The sequence below is a fragment of the Anomalospiza imberbis genome, chromosome 10 (genome assembly GCF_031753505.1).
Source record: "Anomalospiza imberbis isolate Cuckoo-Finch-1a 21T00152 chromosome 10, ASM3175350v1, whole genome shotgun sequence".
Lineage (NCBI taxonomy): Eukaryota > Metazoa > Chordata > Aves > Passeriformes > Viduidae > Anomalospiza > Anomalospiza imberbis.
The window spans coordinates 10147898-10169417 of record NC_089690.1 but is presented as its reverse complement, the minus strand read 5'-3'; the positions used below and the strand labels follow the sequence as shown (position 1 = coordinate 10169417).

Here is a 21520-nt window from a genome sequence, read left to right as displayed (position 1 = left end):
CAGCCCTAGAACTTCCTCTTGATCTTTCTCTTATCAGATGAAATTCCCTCTCCAGATATTTCTAGCAGGATAAAAAGAAGGCCCTGAGCAGGTGCACTCTGAAGTCCCTCTCAGACCTGCCAAGAGGGAATTGAAGTTGTTGCTGAGGCCTGGCTTGGGTCTCGGTGACAGATTCTGTTTTGGGGCATGCAAAACCTGAGGATAAATAAGATTATTGGACACAAAAGGAAATTTTTTCACTATGATAATAATTAGTCATTGGAATCATCTTCCCAGTGGCATATTGCCCATCACTGGGCACTTCTAACATTCAGCTGGAGACAGTTCCAGGCCATTTTGTCTGGACCATGCTTTTGCCAAGAATGTTGGACCAGATAATCCCTGAGGTCCCTTCCAACCTGGTATTCTCTGATTCTATATAGAAAGGTGTGGAGAAAGGTGCAGCCATAGCAGACAGTCATCACCTGGTGAGCTTGCAGCAGGATGGGTAAATGATCTCTGACTGATTCTTTGGCAGAGTCAGACCAGTCATGTTCTACTCCTGGAGCAACACAGCAATAAAGCAGCTTTTTGATCAAATGGACACTTAACATTTCCCCAGATAATTCCTCCCTGTGAGTTGAGAAGTGCAGTAATTCCAATAGACACTCCAGCAACCTGAAACCCTGAGCTTCAGATTTTGAATAGACTAAATAAAAATCAGAGGGCTTTTCTCTTGCTTCAACAAAAACATATGTTCTCACCAGACGTTTTTGATGGGAAAAAAAATAACACATTTCCCAAACAGCTCTAGTTACTGCAGACAACTTCATTTCCCATCTCAGCCACTGCTGTGGCAGGAATGTAAAAAGCAGAATTGATTAGACCAGATTAGGTTAGATAGGGAGCCTGGTGATGAAAAGCTGCTGCTGCTCTCCTTGCACCCACTCAGGGCCATTAGCAACCTCCATCCCTCTCACTCAGGGATGCTGCCCCATTGCTGAATTCTGCTCTAAATAGCTATTTCATGTCTCTCAATTTCTCCCTGCAGTCTCTGTTTGCAAGCACATTTTCCCCCTATGTGTCCTTCCCCCACTGGAGGTAGAGCTCCAGAAAAATGGCAATGAATTTCTGTACACACAATTTGGCAACACACTTTGGGATCCCTTAGGATAAAGATTACTAGATTGGTCCACTTTACTATCACAAGGATGACGATGACTATCCATTTTGCCCTGAAAGCTTTTTTTTTTTTTTTTTTTTTTTGTTTGTTTTTCTTTTTTCCTTTTCTTTTAATGCAGTAACACTTCCTTGTAGCTTCCCCCAGGAAATCGATCTTTCCAGCGTAGCTTCACACTAGGTCACTCAAATAAGCTGGAAAGAGCCATTTTACCAGCCCCTCCTGTCTTCAGCATAAAACTACTATATCTTATTTGCCAGTGCAGTAAGCTGGCTGAGAGTGGAGCAGGTTGTGGAGGCAGTGCAGTTTGCTCTAACTCTCTCCTTCTTTTTTCTTTCCTTGGATAATTTCACGGTCCATTAGTTTCCTGTAGCTGCTTCCCACAAACACACAGGCATCACCATGGTGTATGAGCTTCCCTCTGACTACCACAGGCACTGGGCAGAATACACATGTAGCTGCCACACTTGCTCCAGGGCACAGGAAGAGCAGCTCAGCCATGTCCAGAGCAGGATCCCCAGGGATGCTGATGGCCAGAACAGCCAGCACATGCTACGGGGAGGTGCAGAAGTGCTGAGCTGAACCACTGGGTGGGGACTGGTCCACACTGAGACTCTGCCAGCACAGTGTGGTTTACATGAGACCCATATGGCACCCACTGCATAGAAAATACAGCAGGGAGAAGGATTAGAGGGGGGTTTCCCACCAGTGTTTTCCCAGCATCCGGCCCTTCAGCTACAGCAGGAGCTGGAGCATCCCATCACAATCCCTGGCCAGAGCAACCTCTGGGCTGCCCCAGCTCACCCTGAGAAGGCAACAGGTCCAGTGCCCACAGCACCCTGCCCTTGCAAAGAGAGCTGCTGAAGCCTCATTAAGACTCTTGCTCTGGAAGACAGAATTTCGTTTCTCTTATTTTTAAATCACCTGGAGGGGGAAAAAAAATAAAACAAATCTGTGCATGAGGATTTTGCAGCTACATTTCACCACTCAGTTCTGAAACGTGGAGATTTGGGGAACCACTTGCCAGCAGAGAAGTCTGTGCTCAGAAGATGTGAGACTGAATTTTCAGGGAGAGACTTCCCTGTCCCTCATGGGAAGGCTGGGGGCAGCAGGGCGAGCAGCCCCCTGGCCAGGCATGGTGTGGGTGGAGGGGACTGATGAGATTGGTGTCTCTCCAAAACAACAGCTTTTACTTGGAGTACACTTTCTCCCTCTGACAATTGAAATTTGGGAAGAAGAAAAAAAAGAGGCCAGAGCAGAATGTGAATTCTGAAGGGAAAGGATAAAAAAAACCAAAAAACCACTCCAAATAACACTCAACAAAACAAAGGAAGGTGGGGGTGGGGGTAGATCTGATGGGTCTAACACACAAAGAAATGTTATTCACAGGCATTATTGATTAAGTTTTCCTCACCAACACGTACATAAATACTTATCTCTCAAATGAATAAGAGGCTCAGTAATGCTGGAGGGAAGGAGGAAAAAGATTATTGAAGACATGAGGGTCAGAGAAGCATCCGGCTGCAACAGATGCACTGAGAAGATAAACGAAGATGTCTTTGTCAACACACTGGTCTGCCAAAGACCAAATGTGATAGAAGGCAGTGACTTTCAGGCACTGGAAACCATGCTTGGACTTTGATAACAATGAAATAGAGGCTCTGGAGCAGATCCTCATCTGGGCTAACTGTGTGCCAGAACCCTCATCACAGGGCAGCCACATCAATTTACACCACCTGAGGATCCTGCTGGCTCTGGAAAACGCAGCCCATTAGCAGCAGGGCAGAAGCAGAGATTTATGACACCTCTGTAGGGCACAGGAGAAAAGAGAAGAGCAGCAATGAATGAGATCAAAGGAGAAACAGTGGAGTGGTGGCTCTGACCCATGAGCACCCCAAACCTGCCTGACTCCCTGGGAACCATCCCTTCCCAGCACTGCCTTGCCTGCTGCCACACGGTGAAGCACACAGCTGTTTCTGGGATGGCCGGGACATCGAGGAATTGTGCCAGATCCAGTGACGCTAGACCTGGCCCGTGAGCCAGCCCAGTGTCACGTGTGGCACCTTGCAAACCAGGGCTGGGACCCACACACTCCCCCTCAAATGGAAGGGAGCAGAGAGGAAGGTTTGGTGCTGAGCATTTGGTGATACCAGCCCAGGAGCTTTTGAGCCATCTGAAGGCTTTGAGGGACCATCAGGATAATCTGTTCAGCATGGGATCACCTCATGCATCCTGCCTGGAATTCACATCTCCATCACCATGGCTTTCTCTCAGGGCAGCAGGATTGTCTCAGGGATATTCCCAACCCACTCAGCGCAGCTCAGGTCTTACCTTTCTGCAGCTACATCTCTGCATCTGCCACCATGCAGGGCAGAAATGCCTGGACCATACCAGCAGGATTTTTGTTGAACAGGACATTGCAGTGGGTGTGTCGACAATGAAGTTAAGAAGAAGTGAGCTTCCCCCAGCACAGAGGCTTAGCAAAGGGGTGCTGGGCTTGCAGAGGTGTATGAGTGCAGGATTGAGGGCGCATCTGCAGCTGGAGACATTACAGTTCTCCCAGAGAAGCTCTGGTGCTTCTGGTCCCAGCCATCAGGCTTGCCCAGCTGTTCCCCAAATAAGGTCCTGCCAGGCTCTCCCAGCAGGTCTGTGGATTGTGCTGTTATTGCACACACACAGACACACACAGACACACACAGGGTGTGCTCCTGCCCCCCTTTCATGGCAGCAGCCAGACAGGCATGGGCTCTGTCTGTAATAACGGCCCCCACGCAGCTCCTGGTACCTCAGTTCCTCTGCCTTGAGCAGGGACACAAGGTACATCCCTGAGGTCACAGGTTTGCTGCGACACCTGCCAGTAGAAGAAAGGAGAAAAAAAAAAAACCTTCAGGTCTTCTCCTGATTCCTCCAGCACAGGCAGCAAAGCTGCAGTTATCCCAAGGAGTGGAAGCTCAGGAGCTGGAGCAGGGCAGCCTCTAGTGGCTGCAAGCCAGGAAATGTGGTCCCCAAACCCGTGCAGAGGGATGTTTGCTCCCCACAGCATCCACCTGAATAAGCCATAGCTGTGCTGCTGGACTGCCTCACAGCCCAGAAATATGGGTCCTTGGACTCCCTGTCCCTCTTTTACATCCCTGCATCCCTGATGCCACAGCCACCTCTCAGATGCCACTTCCTGCTCCTCCAAACACCTCTGACCCCCTGCTCTGCCCAGAGGTACCAAGAGACACATCCTGGACCTCACGGATGTGCCACCCATGTCCACAGCACCTGTAGCATGCCCGGAAGAAGCTCCATCCCCAGCACAGATTTGGCCATGCAGCTGATGGTGGGTAGCTGTAGGATCTGCAGCTGTCCAGGTGCTGGACTGGCTGTGACAGCAAATCCATCCAAATGCATTAATCTTCCATCTGGAGAAGCCTGGCCTTTTCTACTGCAGGATGCTCTGGCCCTAGGGGATGCCCAGGGCCCTGCACTGCATGGGGAAGTTTTCCCCAGGAACTCTTCTGACCAGTCCTAGTCCCAACATTGCATCATGGCCAGGATCACAAATGCCTCCTTTGCTGTCTTGAACTCCCTCTGCCAACAAAACTTTGTCTACCAGGTCAAAGATTCATGCTCTAGAGCATCCCACAGCTTCATCCCAGGCCTTCAGCTTCCTCTCCCACAGGACATAAAAATGAGTAGAACAACCAAGCAGGACAAAAATCCTCCTGGCTGCATCCAACAGCCTTTGGCTTCACCTCAGCATAACCCCACTCCCTGCCTCATCCCAGTTTTACTGGTGAGTCTGAGCTCTCCATTTGATATCTGAGCACTGGGGCAGGGATCAGGAAGGCAAAAAGGAATCAGGGTGATGGTGGGACATATCAAAGCACAGACACCCAGACAGACGAACATAAATCTGCAGATAAGGCAGAAGGGGAGTTATTGACACACCAGTGGGGGATGGTTTCTTGCCATGAGTTGGACAAAATATATCCCTGCCCCATGTTTCAGAGAGTGACTGGTACCAGAGCACAGCATCAGTGTAACAGGCTGCCTGACTGCTGGCTGTCAACTCTGCAAGCAATTTAAACACAGTTTATGTCAACAGTACAAGCCTAAAATGAAAAAGGGGTGGGGAGGGAAACCAAGCAAAGAGCTTGATGCTTAAGATGCATGTACCTGTTCCCATTGCAGATGCTGAGGAACCCACATCTGCCAACAACCTGCCCCACTACACTTCCATTGAGAGGAGAGCTCAGTCTGTGGCATAAGATTCAGGGGCATGACAAGGGTACATCAAAAGAAGAAACAAGGAAATCCCTTGAGGACTGGAAATATTGGCAGGCAAATTACTTTCATGTGCCCACCTTTGTCTTTGACCATTTCACTAGGAGATGCAGTCTCCTAGCTAAGCAGCACAGGCAGCCATGCGGAGCATCAGAGACTTTGCTGCTGCTCTGGACATCACATGGAAAGCTCTTAACTGCAGCAGAGCCAGGCTTTGTAGCTCCCAGAGACTCAATATTTAAGTTAAGGGATGAACAGCTCCTAGCCTACACATGTTTATGCATATTGCCATTTCCTAATGAGGAGATGTTCATTAGTGGGTCTCTACAGAGGAGACCCTAATCCTGCACAGTGTCTCCTAGTTAGGAACAGAAGTCAGGCAAACTCAGTTTTGAAATACTGAAAGAGAGTAAAGCTGATTATTGGTTGGGACTGGATTGTCACAGGGCTGAGAGCATCTCCTGTTACAGCCTTAGAGTCCAGACAAGCTGGGCTACATCCATGAGATGTGAATTACTTGGCCAGAACTAGTCAGGGAGCATTGACATATCAGACAAATTTTTGCTTCTTTCTGTTGAATATCACCTTGTTTCTTCTGACTGTTTCTCCCTTTTGTTTGGGCAAAAGAACAGCTAGAATTTCCCCCAAAATCCACTGGGATTATTTCTTGAAACCCCAGCTCCTTCTTATTGTTACTTCATAACTATTCTGTTCTGAAATAATGTCTGCTGTCAAAGGTGTGACACCTTGGAGTGACAGGTGACAGCCACCCACCTCAGAAAATGCATCATAGGCCAGTTACAGCAGGACAATGCCCAAAACAGCACTGAACAAGTTGTGGGGGAGGAGATGAAAGCAGGACAGGGACAAGATAAAACCTTTCATCCCCTGCATTCACCAGGACATTTGTCTCTTCTTCACTGAAGCAGACCTTCTCAGCAGCACCTGCACCAAAGGACCTGAGTCCAGCTCCTCCTGGGCAGTGTGGATGAGGACAGCAGCTGAGTGGAGTGGGAGGTGTTTTCAGCCAGACTTATGCCTCCAGGAACACTCAACATTGTCTGTGCTGGCTTCTCAACACCAAGGCAATGGCAAAATTAATGGCTGTGCCTCTGAACGGGATTTAAACATCAATAATGAAGAGGGGACACAGCTCTGTAAGGCACACTAGCAGCCATCCAGGCTTCACTTGGCTTAGACAGTTAGGAAATGCTGTTTGTAACACCAGGGTCCTCTTGTGATGGGCATCCATCTGTTGGGAGTGGGATGGAGATGTGAGGGAGCCTGGCATTAATCTTACCTCAACAGTACCACACTGATCTGTCTCCCCTTCACTCTCTTCCCTTAAGGCCATAGTGGGTCAGGGTATTTGGTTTCTCAAGAGCATGGAAAGATTGTGTCAGATCCAAATCTCCTCTAATGCTGCACTGCTTTCTATCTCACACACAGATTACCTGATATGTCCCTAAAATTTGCTGTCTTCTGAGACTGTGTGTTTGGCTGTTTGAAAGCACAGAAACATTTGTCTTGATCAAAACAGGAGAGGGGCCAATGCAGTTTTGTTTCCATCAGAGCAGCTGTCAAAGCTGTTCAGAGGAGGAGCAGGAGTTGCATCCATCTCACCCCATTCGTCTGACGACAACACTGGGGCACAATAAAATCAGAAATTCAGTCTCAGAGGGTCTGGCAGCTCCCACAACATCTTCCCCGACATCAGCACCAAGTCCTTCCCCCATTCAGTGAGACAAATAACCCACGTAGCCTGTTCCCCTGTTCCCAGTAAGCTCAAGCTGCAGAGATGCTGCAGACAAATGAGCTCCCCGGGAGGCTGGTTCGGTCACAGGCAGCTCACACATCCAACACCTCGGAGTCCCCAGACATTGAGACACATTCATTATCTGCACTGTTTGTGGCAGAGGTGTGCAAAGGCAAGGCCCCCTGGCCTGAATCTGACAAAGTGTCCTCTGAGTTCTCCTTACTCATTTTCTGGTTGCTGAGCTTCTAAGCCAATCTCAGGCCACAATTTTCAAGCTGTGTTCTATGATTATGAGGCATAAATTTTTTTTTTTTTTTTTTTTTTTTTTTTTTTTTTTTTGCTAAAAGCTTAGAGTAACAAGAATTTGTCTGAATCCAGATTCCAAAGCTTTGGAACAAATGCCCATTCTTGCAAACATCACAATAAAATTATGTGAGCAAGCGATACTTGAAATAACACCCAATTTATCTTCCTATTTCCCTTGTGTGATTATGGCTTTCATTTTGCTGGGGTAAAGAACCTTGAAAACAAATGAGTCAGTTTGATTTTTGTTTCATGGAGGAGTTCATTTCCTGGCTCCTTTGCTGCCTTGCAATGTTCAGCTGACGGTCTGCAGTTCTCTGAAAAATTGAAAGACTTTGGAAACTTTGGGCTTTGTGGGACAGGAGAGCAAGTTCCCAGAAACCACTTACCACCCTCCAATTCTGCAGTGGCATTCCAGTGCCTGTGGCACCTGAAGCAAAGGAGCACTGCCCTCCCACCTTTCCTTCACAAAACATTCCCACCACTGAACTCTACACTGAAGACGACTGAGAGCCTCAAAGTCTGGCAAGATTTACCTGACACATTTAAAGTGTAAATAGCAAATAAACCACCTCAGCATCACATGGTGTGCTATGGCGTGGCAGTGGAAGCTTGCAAGCCCTTACTCCTGCTGTGTAACCCTGACCACTGCCAGGACACAACCACAGAGCATCATTTACCTCCTGGAAATTAAAGAGGACAGAGTCTTTCACCTCATCCTGAAGAACAACCTTGCACCCTTGGTCTCAAGCTTCTTGTTTTTCGAGGTGACTCCACCAGGTGATGGAGCAGGCCAGGGACTGTGGAACCCTTCCCTTCTCCAGACCTTTGGCTGTTCTCCTCCCTCCATTAGGTTTGTACTGGAAACAGGAGCCTATCACCCTTGCCAAGAGGTTAATTGTATCTCAGAGCCAAAACGGGCACTGAACACTGCTCCCCATACCTACATGAGCAGCTCCCCGTATCTCCAGCCAAGGAGGCACTTGAAAACCTCAATCTCCTTGCCCAAATCCTCAGCACTCCTTTTCACCCTTGCAGCACAACCACACACTCACACAGTCTTGCCCAGTCCCATGAGATGTGGCCAATTTTGCATAAAAATGCATGTACGTACATAGAAGTTCTGATTCAAACACTTTCATTAGATTTAGTCACTGGCTCCCAGATACAAAATGATGGTGACACCAATTCCTCCTCAGCCCGAGTGACTAATTGTCACACAGAGGCAATTAGGCTTAGTTAAATGATCCATGTCCCTTCAAAATAATGGTCTGTCAAACTGCATTTGCCCAAAATAACCTGGGATTGACTTGACAATCAAAATATCTATTTCTTCAAAATTAATACAAACCCAGAGTTCCTTGTTTCTCCACAGTGCAGCTGCAAGATGAAAGGGCTTCCTCACTGTGCTTGGGGGAGGATGGGCCACACCAGAGAGGTGTGAACAGGCAGTACAAGGCAAGAAAAAAGAACTATCACAAACTACTTGCTGCAGGCAGAATACAGCTGGAATAGGGCTGATAGACTGCACTGGCCTTTAGAAAACCTGCATCCAAAGTCTCCAGCATAAAAAAATAGCTGGAATGCGGGAAGATGGAACAGACAGGCATCTCTGGTCACCTCTACCAGATTGTTACAGAGCCCCCAAGCCACCAACATTATCTTTCCTGGTTGCACTCTGGGGTAACATTCCATTTCTAGGAGTTTCCCTCTAAAGAAGGCCTGCAAACAAACAAACAAACAAAAAAAAAAAAATCTGTGGCCCTTGAGGTGATCCTGCAAAATCCAGAGCCCCTTAGTCCTGGGAAGGGGAAGAGCCACCTGATGGAAACACCTTGCAGAGAATGCAATGCTAAGAGGGACTGTATGACACTGCCTGCCTTGGGGACAGGGACACTCAGGAGATGGGAGCAGAGTTTCTCCAGGATTCAGACAGCAAATTCCAGAGCAACCTGCACTTCCCCACCCAATATCCTAACCCACAGCTAATAAAGACCAACCCTCAAATTTGTAACCTGTCGGCCTCCACAGGGAGCTCCAACTAATTAAGTGTAATGGTTTAATTGGAAGAACCCACACAAAGCTCCCTAAGAAGCAAGGCCCAGGAATGAGCTCCCCCATCCCTGTGACCCCATTCCACCCCATATGATGTTTTTTTAGCACACCCACTACAGTGGAGTCACCACCTCCATGGGACCCCAGTGAAGGATGTCCTGGCAGTTTAGCTAATTCCTACATCACCCCCAAATTGTGCCAATGCAATTTCCATCCATTCTGCACAGATCACTGCACAAGCTCTGAAAAGGGAATGACAAAGTAATTACCCATGTTAATGGCAGCAAATATTCCATCCTGCCTTACTCCCTCTCCCCACCCCCGAGGGCTGATGGCAGAAGGTGCCACAGAGCCATCTAAGCTCAGCTTTTAACTTGTCTGCGCCTGCATCCCACTCATCACACCCAGTCTTCCACAGACAGCAGATACATGAAGGTGGCTTTTTAGGGACTTTCCCAAGTGGATTCTCATGTCTGAGGCTGTTGAGTTCACCCCTTTCTCTTCCTCCTTTGATTGAACTGAAGAGGAATTTAACATCTTTGAGACTATCAATTGCCTAAAGGTGCCTGGTGCTGGGGTGAGAGACAGGAGGCCAAGCCCCTCAGCTCATTCCTGGGACATGAAGCTGGAAATGAGAGATTTCACATTCAGAGCAAATTACCACCTAGGAAGTAAGAAGAGTCACCGCCTCTTCCTGAAATATTGGTCCATCCCACACAATTTCCTCCTCCATGCAACTGTTTAAACCAGTGTGGACTGAGGACAGACATGCTGGGGGAGACTGACCCTTACATTTGTGTGTTGCATGAGCCCTTGCCGGCAGCAGAAGATGGGGGAGGGATCCCTGAAGTCTATGTGATGTTGTGCATGTGACAGAAGGGAGTCAGACCTTATGATGCCTTAGATCTCCAACTCCTGTTCTTTACAGTGAACTCAAGCAGCACAGTCAGTAATGCACAGAAATAGCAACTTACTACTGGGAGAGATTTTTCACCAAACTGTCATTTCATCTGTGACTGTCTGGGCTGATCTGCAAATTATGAGTGTAAAATACCTCTGAAGAGATGTGGGAATAGAAACCGTTCTCTATGGTGAAACTAAAAAATCTCTGACCTTTGAAGGGATAGTGAGTTATTCATGCTAGTGCTCATGGCATGTTATAATCACTCTCCCCCAGCACCCCCTCCATGTCACAAGGAGATTAATTACTTGTATTCCTCATTTTTCAATGAAGAAAACTGGCCTATTACTTCTGCTCTAGCTAAGCCTCTCTGCTCCGCAGGTACCAGCAGCTTTAGCTTTAGGCTAAATGGATCAACATGCCCACTTAAACTCAGGATGGTTGCTTTCAATTTACTCCTAAATCCAAGCCTTCCTTAAAACACACACAGTGACTCAGCCAGGCCTCCTAGCTCTGTGTCTCCAGCCTCTGACACCCTGGGGCTCCTACAAGTTCCTAGATTTCGGCAAGAAGAACAACCACAGCTCTAAGCAAGGATGGAGGTGGGCAGGAAGATGTTAAATCGGGAGCTGTACTAGCTCTCCCCCTCCTACAGTGGAGACTTCATCCTTTATTTATGGGCCAGCCTTCTCTGGATACAAGACATTTAAATTTTTCAGCAAGGTCTATGTCCCATCACCCAGGGCAGTTTAAATTTTCACTCATCATGCACAGACATCCAGCAGGGGGATAGTAATTACAGCAGGAAAAGGATGAAAATAAGAGTCAGTTCTGCAGTGATTATCCCCTATGTAAAATGGAACGATGTACATTTTACAGGGTGAAAATGATCAGCCTGTTGCACTCAGCCCTGCCTGAACAGAGCAGAGACTTTAAAGGAGCTCCTCATTAAGATGTCGTCTCAGCCAAAGGACACTGCTCCTGGAAACAGCCACTGAACATGAGAAAGCCCCAGGTAGCAATCAGCTGGTGTGAGCAGGATGTGACCAACACCATCTGATTCCTCACCAAAAGGCAGCCCAAGAACAGAAAGTTCTTTGGCACAGGGGTCCCCAAACAGAGTGGAACATGGGATGTTTCCATGTTGGATGTTGACATCCAACTCTTCAGGGCTCAAATTTTCAGACTTGTGAAAACCCAGCTCTGAGACAGTAGGAAAGTTGTTACAGTCCACAGGAAGTCCTCAGGCTTGCTGCCTCCTGTCACCAACCACACCAAGAGCAGAAGCCACCACTGCCCCAGCTGCCAAAAGAGAGGCTGATCACCAGACCATGTCTGAACATTAGGCGCGCTCAGACAGATTGGCTTTATGTGTCAGAAAAGGTTCAGGCTCCCAGCAGAAGCTCCTGGGCAATTTGCACAGCTCAGTATAACAATTTGCTCGTGGAAAAGGTAATGGGAGAGAGGAGGAATGCTGTCTGAGTGCTAAAGAGGAGAGCTGCTCATTGCCTTGCCATCAAGGCATCACTCCATGGTCATTTTCCCAGATTTTATTTAAGTGGCTGTTATTGCTGGGAGAGAAGGGACAGACTCTGAGCTGCACAAGGACACATCCCCAGCCAGAAGGGAGGGTAGAGAGCACAGGGGCTCCAATTCTCCCCCATCCAAGCACAAGGGCTCCAGTCACCCCCACAGCGGGGCTGCTGCAAGGACAGAAATGGACCTCTCACATCACAACCCCCCCTCAGGAAACCCCAGCTGCTTTTCCTTGCATTCAAAGCCACCTACCCCCATCCAATGGAGCTGCACATTTGCCTCTTTCCCTTCTCTCCCAGACACTGCCCCATATTAGAGGGCTGCACATGATCACCAAGTGTTGTGGATTCCCTAACAGCACAGCCCAGAGGAATCCTACACAGGAACTTCTGCTCTCAGGCCACCATAGCATAGGGAAGGGGCATGCCCCAGGGAACCCCACTTGGCACTTCCAGAAGTGGAGGCAAAAACTTTGTTTGTTTTTCTTTCATGCACTGGAAGGCCTCTAATTGCACTAGACTGTTTCTATGAGATATGAGAAGGATGTAATTAAAAGTGAATGGCTCCAAGTCTTTTATCATCATGAATATTAAATAAAGATAAACACTACATCAATATTAATTTAAGCAGAAACAGAAAATGAAAGGCAGGACTTGATCCCACCTGACACTTCAGCATTTTATAGATGAAATTACGCAGCTAGGAGGTGAAAAAAAGACTCCAAAAACCAACCAACCAAAAAAAAAAACCAAAAAAACAAAAAAAATTTCTGACCTTGGCACAAAGCGGATGGGACAGGCTGGAAGTGACAGCCACCCCACGCTGTACCCTCCTTCATCACCCAGTTCCCAAAGTTAGTTGCTTCAGAGGAAGGTACAGGACATTCCCAGGCTGACAGTTCCAGCAGAAAGTGGTCCAGGATCTGGGATTCAGCTCAGCTTCGCTCACAGCACTGGTGCACAAGTGTTTGCTGGAGTCACTCCACGGATGCACAGTCCAAACTGGGTGCTCTCATTGACTACACCAGGAGCCCATCGTGCTCCAGTGCTGCTGTGGGGTGATCCAAAACCTGTTGAGTGGGCCAACCCCTCCCCTTGCAGTCTTCTAATATGTTCAAGATTTTTCTCACTTGGAAATGGATGCAAAGTCACATTTTCCATCCAGCCTCTCCTTCCCCATCCCTGCTCACACCTTTTGTTTCTCTTGTCAGCACTTCTCCAGCACTGATGAGACATGAAGCATATCTCACCACCAGCACCTGCTGGAGGCAGCTGGATGGTTCCTCAGTCTCTTGTTAAGGCTGCTGGTGTCTCATCAGTGACCTGTCTGTGTGGGTTTGGTATCTTTATTACTGTTTATAGCATGGTAGCACACAGAATCTTCATCCACCTACGCTAGCTATCGACACAGCTTATCCCCTGCACATTGTGCCCTCTGGCCTCCACTCATCACAGACTGGCTTTCCCCAGGGAGCCCAGACTGAGAGCTGAAAAAAGGTTTGTGAGTCCCAGCTCAGCCCCCACTAAAAGATACCATTAAGGAGAAATCAGACATAGCTGGCTTGCAAGGAAGTCCTCCTGGGCAAGCCAAGCCTACATCCTTCTCCTGCAGGAGGCCACAGGTGCCCCCACCCAAATCACCAAGCTTTCCTAAGGACCAGGCACACCACACCTCACCCAAACTGCATCCCTCAGCTTTCTGAGAAGCTTCTCACACTCCTGTGTGCCCCAAGCCTGATGGAAACAGCAGAGGAGGGAGGCAGAGCGAAGGAATCATGGGGAAAGTCTTCCCAAGGCCAGGATAACAAAACGACTCTCAGTTTCTCTGTGGCTATTTCTGCAGTTTCTAACTGGTCTGAAGGCAAAACCAGTGCAGCTGTGTCAGACCAGCAAGCACCACAAACCCCCAGCTTCCAGCCATGCTCAGCACCCTGCTCTGAGATGGGAGCACAGTCCGGAGCCGTGCCCCAAGGCTGCGGAGCTTTCCCTGAGGTGTAAAACTGATGTTTAAATTTCTCCAGTCTGTAGGCAAGGGCACAGAGTGTCTGGGTCGCTGCCTGACAGTGGCACAGGCAGACACTGGCTTCAGACTTCTCCCTTGCCCAGTCTGCCCCCGCCTCTCCCCTGCTCAGGTACCTGTACTCTGCCCCAGAAGTGGCCACGTGCTGACAGCAACTGAAATCACCTGTGTGCAGTCAATTTGTGATGCTACAAATGTTCAATATCATTTTGTTATGCTCAGATACACTCCCAAGGAACTCACTCATGAATGAATAATGCAGAAATTGCTCTCCACAAATTCAGCCCAGGGCACCATCCCTCTCTGCCCACTGCTGCCCTCAGGACTAACAACCTGCTTTTCCCAAACCCATGGCTCATCATCAGCTGAATTTTTATGTCCTGGAGGGGTCGGTTGGACATGAGTAAGAACTAAGATGTGATTTGAAAGACATTGTAAATGTGGTAGTCCGGAAAAGCACAAGCCACAGTAGATGTTGAAGATAACTAATGGCCCATTGCTGGGTCTCATATATCCAGGTGAGCTGTTGAAATCAGCCCCCCACCCCCCATACTCCTGTCTCCAGCTATGTGATCTATAAACTGTTTTCACCTCCAGCCTACAGAACAGATTATGCATTTCCTGCCATTCTGCACACCCCTTAACGACCTGCGGTGGGTGATGAACGGGCTGTAATGAAGGCAGAGCTGCTGCTTGTCGATAATCCTCCACAGCAAGACTCACAAAGCCCTCATGAAGAACGACAGCTCCCAAACCGGTTCAGAGCAGTGCACAGAGGCAGGCAAACAGCTCACAGTCCTCTCCTGCATCCCTCAGTCCCTGAGTCCTCTTCTACTCCCCTGTCTGCACATAGCCACAAGTTTCCAGTCTTCCTACTGCTGCTCCAAGGGGTGGTGGAAGGGTTAAATATCCAAACCTTCCTTGGGTAGGGGTGCTCAGTGGGATGGCACAGCTGACCTTTCAGTTGGCCACATGAGAGGCAGCAGTTTGGAAAGGACATTTACCAGTTAGTGGCTCGATGGCCTCAATGTTTGTATTGTCATTGTGTCCAATGGCGCCGTGAGAAACCGAGGTGGGGGACATCAGGCCTCTGCCATGGATGTTGCACTGTGTGAAAGGTGCAAGGTGCACACCCAGCTGTGGCTGTGGGGGTCTGGGGGTCTCCTCAGCAGTGACATGGTGTGCACCAGTGTCAAAGGATGTGTCTGAGACACCTTCTCCTTCTTGCAACACCCCCATGCTCCTGCCTTGCCTTTTAGCCTTAGCAACTCTTCAGCAGCCCAGCTGCCATGTCCCACCCCAGAAATGGGAAGCAAGAGGGATGATCCCTGGAGTGACTGAAAGGCCCTACAAACGTGGGTTTCCATGCTGGCAGCAGCAGTTTCCCCTTGTGGCCAGGAGGAAATGAGTCACTTGGCACAGATGGCTGTACGAGCTGCCTCAGCACTGAAGCAGCCCCAGCACCAGGGCTTTCCCAACAGTTTTGGCCTCACCAAGACCAGAAGCAGCAGATGTCACCATGACATTTCTCTGTACACCAGACCTTCTTGGAGTCATTTTCATTCCAGGCCGTGCTCTTGAGATAGCCAACATTGTGAGGACATCACCAGCCTTAAAAATGCTTCCTACCACAGGCACAGACAGGGGCCTCAAGCATAAATTTGCATTTCATGGCACACATGGGCAGTGTCCCCAGCACCAGTGACACACAGCAAATTGCTTCAGAGGAAGGAATTGCCTACCCCTGCTCCACCAAAGACCAAATGGCGGCCTCAGGAGCCACCACTCATGACAAATTGCTCCCCAGTCACCATTCTACTTGGTGCCACTGTAACCTGGACCCCATGGAGCAGGTGGACCCAACACAACACTCTCAGGGACGGGATTGTTCATTGCTGCAGCTAACAAAGACCTGCAGGCTTCCACATCCATCACATCCTCACCACCTTGTCTAGAAGTAACTAGAGCCACCCAGGGCAGAGGGCTTCCCCTTTGGGGAGCTTCAGGAGATCTGCTGGTCCTGAGAAAAAATGCACATGCCGTAGCAGGAAGCTTTGGGTTCCCAGGGCATTTTTTTCTCAGGCTTCCCAAGAGGAGAAAGAGGCTGCATTTAGGGTAGAGAGTGACACACCTGGAGCAGGGGCTGCAGACCTGAATGCTGGGAGCTACGAGCTTCAGGGAATTGCAGTGAACCCTGGGCATGTGAGCAGGGGCTGGTGCTATCAGGACCAGCAATGATTCGCATCATGGTCCAACACCCACCAGCTTCAGCAGGGCCAAGCTTTTGGAAATTAAAAAAAGAAAAGGAAACAATGCTCTGGGATTTTTCTGGGTCTATTTTTTTCCAGCAAAGCAAGGTCCTGCAAACAAATTGTTGACTGAGCTCAGCCTGCGCACATTATCTGTGCTCAGGAGCACAGCTCAGCCCCCTCCAGGGCCATGGATTTGCTATCATCCCCTGCCACCCACATAATCTGTCACACCACGCTCTGTCCCACTGCAATTTCACAGCTGCTCTGTCAAGGGGAAATCACAGCTATTTGGGCTTGTCTGAAAGCATTACAACTGTGCTTTGCCTCTTAAGAGGACACTGGTTTGCACAGAGGGATTGGTTGTGGTGTGACCCTTACAGGCTGCAGAGCTCTCCAGTGACTCACTTGTCACCAAGAAAAGTGCTTGGACAAACAAAGGATGCTGAGTCTGGGCACCTGGAGATGGAAAACTGAGCCCTTCTCATGCCAAGCATTCCCCTGAACTGGGGAGAGTGTGGGGCATCAGGTTATGAGGCAGGACCAGGTTTCAAAGCCTGTCTCTGCCCCAGGTTTTCTCTGGATTGCTCAAAATAAATTTCTGAGGTCTTTTTCTCTCAAAGGTGTGCAAGAGATGCTCTGCTGCTTCCCTCTGTGGGTACTAAGTGCCTCAGCCCTTCATAAGTCTTGTGCCTGTCCTTCAACAGTGGTGTAGGCTCAGCCAAGCCTGTATCCTGTCAGGTGGGTGATGCCTCAGCACCTCAGGTCTCACACTCTCAAAAATACTCATGGGCTTTCCTTCCAGTGGGATACAAAGGGGAGCAATACAAAACATCCATCAAAGTCAGGCACGGCACACACAGTTACACAGCAGCACAAAGTCACAGATCTGGCAGCTGTCAGGAGCCAGTGATGCAGTGGCTGGGATCCAGAGGAGAAAAGATATGTTTGACTTGGCCAATATATGACACAACATCCAGATTTCTCTGGTTTTATTTCAATCTTATGTGCATTTTCTTTCCTCTGTGCACCCTTTTGGGGTCACCCAGGCATCCCTCAGTTTCAGCGGAGAGGGGAATGTCTGGTTGCTGAAACAATCCTGATTATCTCGTGCCAGTCCTGAACGTGCTGTGACAGTCAGGGTGCCTCCCATGACCTCACAGTGTACATGTAGAGGCAGAGGATGGGACAGAAAATGATAAAAGGGGCTCAATATTTCCATCCACAGCATTATGGATCTGATTTTCTCTCACAGCTGAACAAAGCATCGATTTATACAATAACCACTGGGCTGTGCTGAGAGTGCACTAGATTTTTTTTGAGGTACCTTTCAGTGGAAGCTGAGTGGTACCTCAGCAGGTCATCTCTGCAAGAGACTGTGGCGTGAGCCTCTCTGAATGGCAAGTGCCAGAGGAGGGCCAGCACAGGCCAGGGACAGGAGGGAAATACCCGTCCCAAAAGCCTTTACGTTTTCTCCTTAGCCAGTCCCCAGGACAGCATCACCCACGGGAACTGCTGCCAGGAGCATTTTGGGAGCCCGCGGCGCCCAGCGCATCCCGGGACCCCCGTGTCGCTCCGCGCAGAGGTTCAAGTGCCATCTAGTGGCACTGGGGGCCCCGTGGGACAGGCGGGCGTCCCCAGCTCCCTGGCAGCGAGCCTTGCCCTGCCCTGCACGCCGCTTCCCAGCCGCTCTCCCCTCTTCTCCACAGACACCCTTTGCCATCACCCCACAGCCCCTTTCCCCACCTTTGTGTCGCCTCCTCCCCCGATCTCCACCTCCTTTCTTTTTCCCGTTGTCTCACGTCCCCCCCTTTCCCATACATCCTCCCTTTCCTCCACGCCGGGTCTGGGCTGTGGCCACCTCCCCTGGGGCTGTCACATCGAGCAGCAGGCTCCAAGGACAGGCACTGCAAAGCCACTGAAGGACTCATCTCCTGCCAGGCTCACAAAGCAGGGAAATGGCTTTGGTATGGGACTGTCTGCCCTGCTCACTCTCCTGAGTGTCTCTGTTGTCACCCCTATGCCCTGTCCCCCTGTGACATCCCCAAGGTGACTCTAGCTGCCTCACCAGCACTGGAGCTGCACAGGAGCCGCAGCAGAGGTGCTGTGGGCCCTCCAGCAGCTCCCCAGGGGTGGCTTCGGTGGGATCTTGTCAGTGGCAGGAGCCACGAGGGGGCTCCAGGAACCCATCAGAGATGGGGGAGAAATGCCAGGAGCAGAGCCTCCATCTCCTGCAGGACTGAGGAAAGATGTTAAGAGCAGAGCTCACATTTACTGGAGAATGAGATCTTCTCCAGCATCCCAGGTGGAGGAGAGCAGAGGAGATGCCACAGCTCAGACCAGGAGCAGGATCTGCCAGCGCTTTTGTCCCTGTCACATAGATCATGACAAGGAGCAGTGCACACGTTGCAGTGTGCCCAACACTGAGACAGGCTGTGGTGAGGGCTGTGCTGGCGTGACCCAGAGAGCAGCAGGGTCAAAAACATTTGCAAGATATTGGTTTTCAGTGTATGACCATTTATACCAGTCTAGATTCACCCCATAATTGTATTCCTGTGGGTCCATGCTTATCCTTCACATCTGTTTTATCCCTGTCTAACTCCACTCAGTGTTGGGGTACTATTGCAAGGAGGTAAATTTGTCCCCAGCATTAAAGAAATGCTTTGGACAACACTGCTGAGCTCAGACCTTGACGAGCATCATGGACGTGCAGAAGTAATTCCAGAAATGATCTTTCCAAGCATGGGAGACATCAGTGAGAAAGCAGGTCCAAGCCTGTCTGCTGACCTGTCACAATCTAACTCTACTGTTCCACCAGCACCTGGGGAAGAAAACACTCCTTCCTAAAAACTCAGCATGCCCACTCCAGTCACTGCATGGTGAGACCCCAGGTAATATTTTTACAAGTGCCCCAGTAAGGTGGGACATGGCTTCACAGCCCTGGCATCACTGGTAGCTGTGAGTCAGCTGAATGTTTCAGATAAAGAGCAGGTAACAGCACACATGAGAGCCTTGCCTGGAGCACCAGATCCTCTTCTGGTGACCTTTTTTGCCTTTACTCTTCATGGACACTTCACACAGCTGTGTCAATGGCCAGGCCTGGCTATGATGAGTCCTCCTCTCTATCAGATGAGAATAACACTGGAGAAGGCATTGTAGACACAACAGCTTCTGCATCACCTTCCCTTTGCAGGTCCTCATCTGCCTCCCCACCAGCAGACAGTGCAGCACAGGGTTTATGTTGCTACAGAGGGCAATCAGGGCTGTAACCCAGGGAGGCTGTAACCCAGGGCTGTAACCCAGGGAGGCAATTAGCCAGGCCAGCTCATTAGGGCTCCAATAGGACTCATTTGGAGATCAGAGTCCCTTCCTAGAGGATTCAGCAATGCAGTTGTTGGGGCTGGAGTTTGGAGCAGGAGGCAGTGGGGATGCAGGAGGCTGCAGGTAATTTTAAGCACTTGGGTACAACAGAATTGAAGTTGTGGCCATGCAGCCACTGTCTCAACTTTCTTTAGGAGCCCACAGTATCTCAGGTAAGATTTGGCTAGGAAAAACTTGAGTCCTGAGCTGGTCAGCATGAGCTTTCAGGGGGATGTGATTCTGCACGCCAAGGGTGTTGTGGGATGGGGACAAGCACTGGATCAAGGAAAACCCCGAGGATTCAGCAGCCTAGCAGGGAAATCAGTTCAGAGGGCTGCTGATGGGATCTGCAGTGTGCTGCTTCTTGGGCATCCTCTCCTACCTTCCAGAGCCTACACGGACAGCATAGATGCTCTAAGCCCATGCTGCATCCACCAACATGGTCCAAAAACCTGCAGAGCTTCTGTTACCACTTTACACTTCCCAGTCCAGCCCTGAAGTGTAAACACTGACTTTGACCCGAGATGATCTGTCTTGAAAGAAGTATTAGCAGGCAAAGAAAATCTCACTTCAGAATTAATATTGCCTCTGAATTAGAGAAGCCATTCCAAAAAGCTACAGAAGACTGCCGTGATAGAAAAAATAATGTATAAAGGACCCACCCTGCAGATGAGGCAGGGAAAAAATAGATCACAGTGTATTCAGGGCTCAGACAGGACCACACTTGCCTGCAAAAATAAATCCTTGCATTTGACACGTTGCTTACATATTAATTAGTTTGATCAGCTTGCCTGGGTGTGTTAGCATGAGTGAGAGCTCATGTCTGTTTAGTGATAAGCTGTTAAAACTTCCCAAATAGAGCTAGAAATTATGACAGACTGAGCTCTTCCCTTTACTCAAAGCCTTTCTCCTGTTTTTCTAGTGCTTTTCCACCCATATTTTTCTATTTTATTTCACTGTGTCTCTTAGGTACCATTTCTTTCTCAGTGCAGAACCAGAGACTCACAGGAATGAGAGAAGCAGCTTCTGCATGGGAAACCAAGGAACCATAACCCCCCAAAATACAAAGACAAGAAATAGAAAAGAAAATTTTACTTTTTTCGCTCTATCCCCTTCCCTTCCAGCTCCTCTAGGATTGCTGGAGGGGCAAAGCCTGTGCAGAGGCTGGAGGTACCATCGCCCCTTTAACGGCAGCGCCACAGCCTGACATCAGCGAGCTGTGGAGCCCGGGAGGGCTGGGAGCTGCTGCTCCAGGAGTGGTGCCAACACATCCCTGTTTCCCTGCCTCTTCCCGGCTCTTGTTTTTGTGTGCCTTTCAACATGCCGCATGTGTATCCGTGCCTGCCAGTGGATATCTGCGGGGTTTACATTAACCAGCTGAAGCTGAAGTTGGTAAACAGCTATTAAAGTTTTGCTCCTTATGTGCCCAAGGAGATTTCTGAATGAGGGAGTCACTTGCATCCTTTGACGTCCTACGTGCTATTCCCTTATTTGCAGCCCAGACTGATCTTCTTCCCACTTAGCTATGCAGACAGGGGAGTTTGGGTTGGTTTGTGCCTGGCACAGGGAGGGGAGATCAATCTCCCGTGGCTTAGCGGGGAGTGTTCATGTTTTTACCTGTTTCCTGAACAGGAGGCAATCAGGCTCAAAACACTGAAACTTTAGTGTTTAAAGTTTTCGCTCCTGAGCAGAGTCCACTTCTAAAGCTGCTCTTTTGCCCTGGGACAAAATACTGAATCTGGCAATTCCTCCGTTCTACAGGAGGATGCAAATTAGGGCTTGATTTTATTCATACTGTCACAGCTCCAAAGTTTCTTGGAAGCCAGATCCCCATCCCAAACGCTGCTCGGCACTAAGCAGAGATGCTGAAAGCAATTCCCGAGCGCCGATCCCAGCGGCAGCACCACCAC

At 49.3% G+C, this 21520-nt stretch overlaps 1 protein-coding gene across 1 annotated transcript in view; it reads right to left on the bottom strand.

Moving 5' to 3' along the window:
* The window catches only part of LOC137479915 (uncharacterized), a 255481-nt gene that overhangs the window by 64018 nt on the left and 169943 nt on the right, over positions 1–21520 (bottom strand). The gene's annotated exons all lie outside the window — the stretch shown is intronic.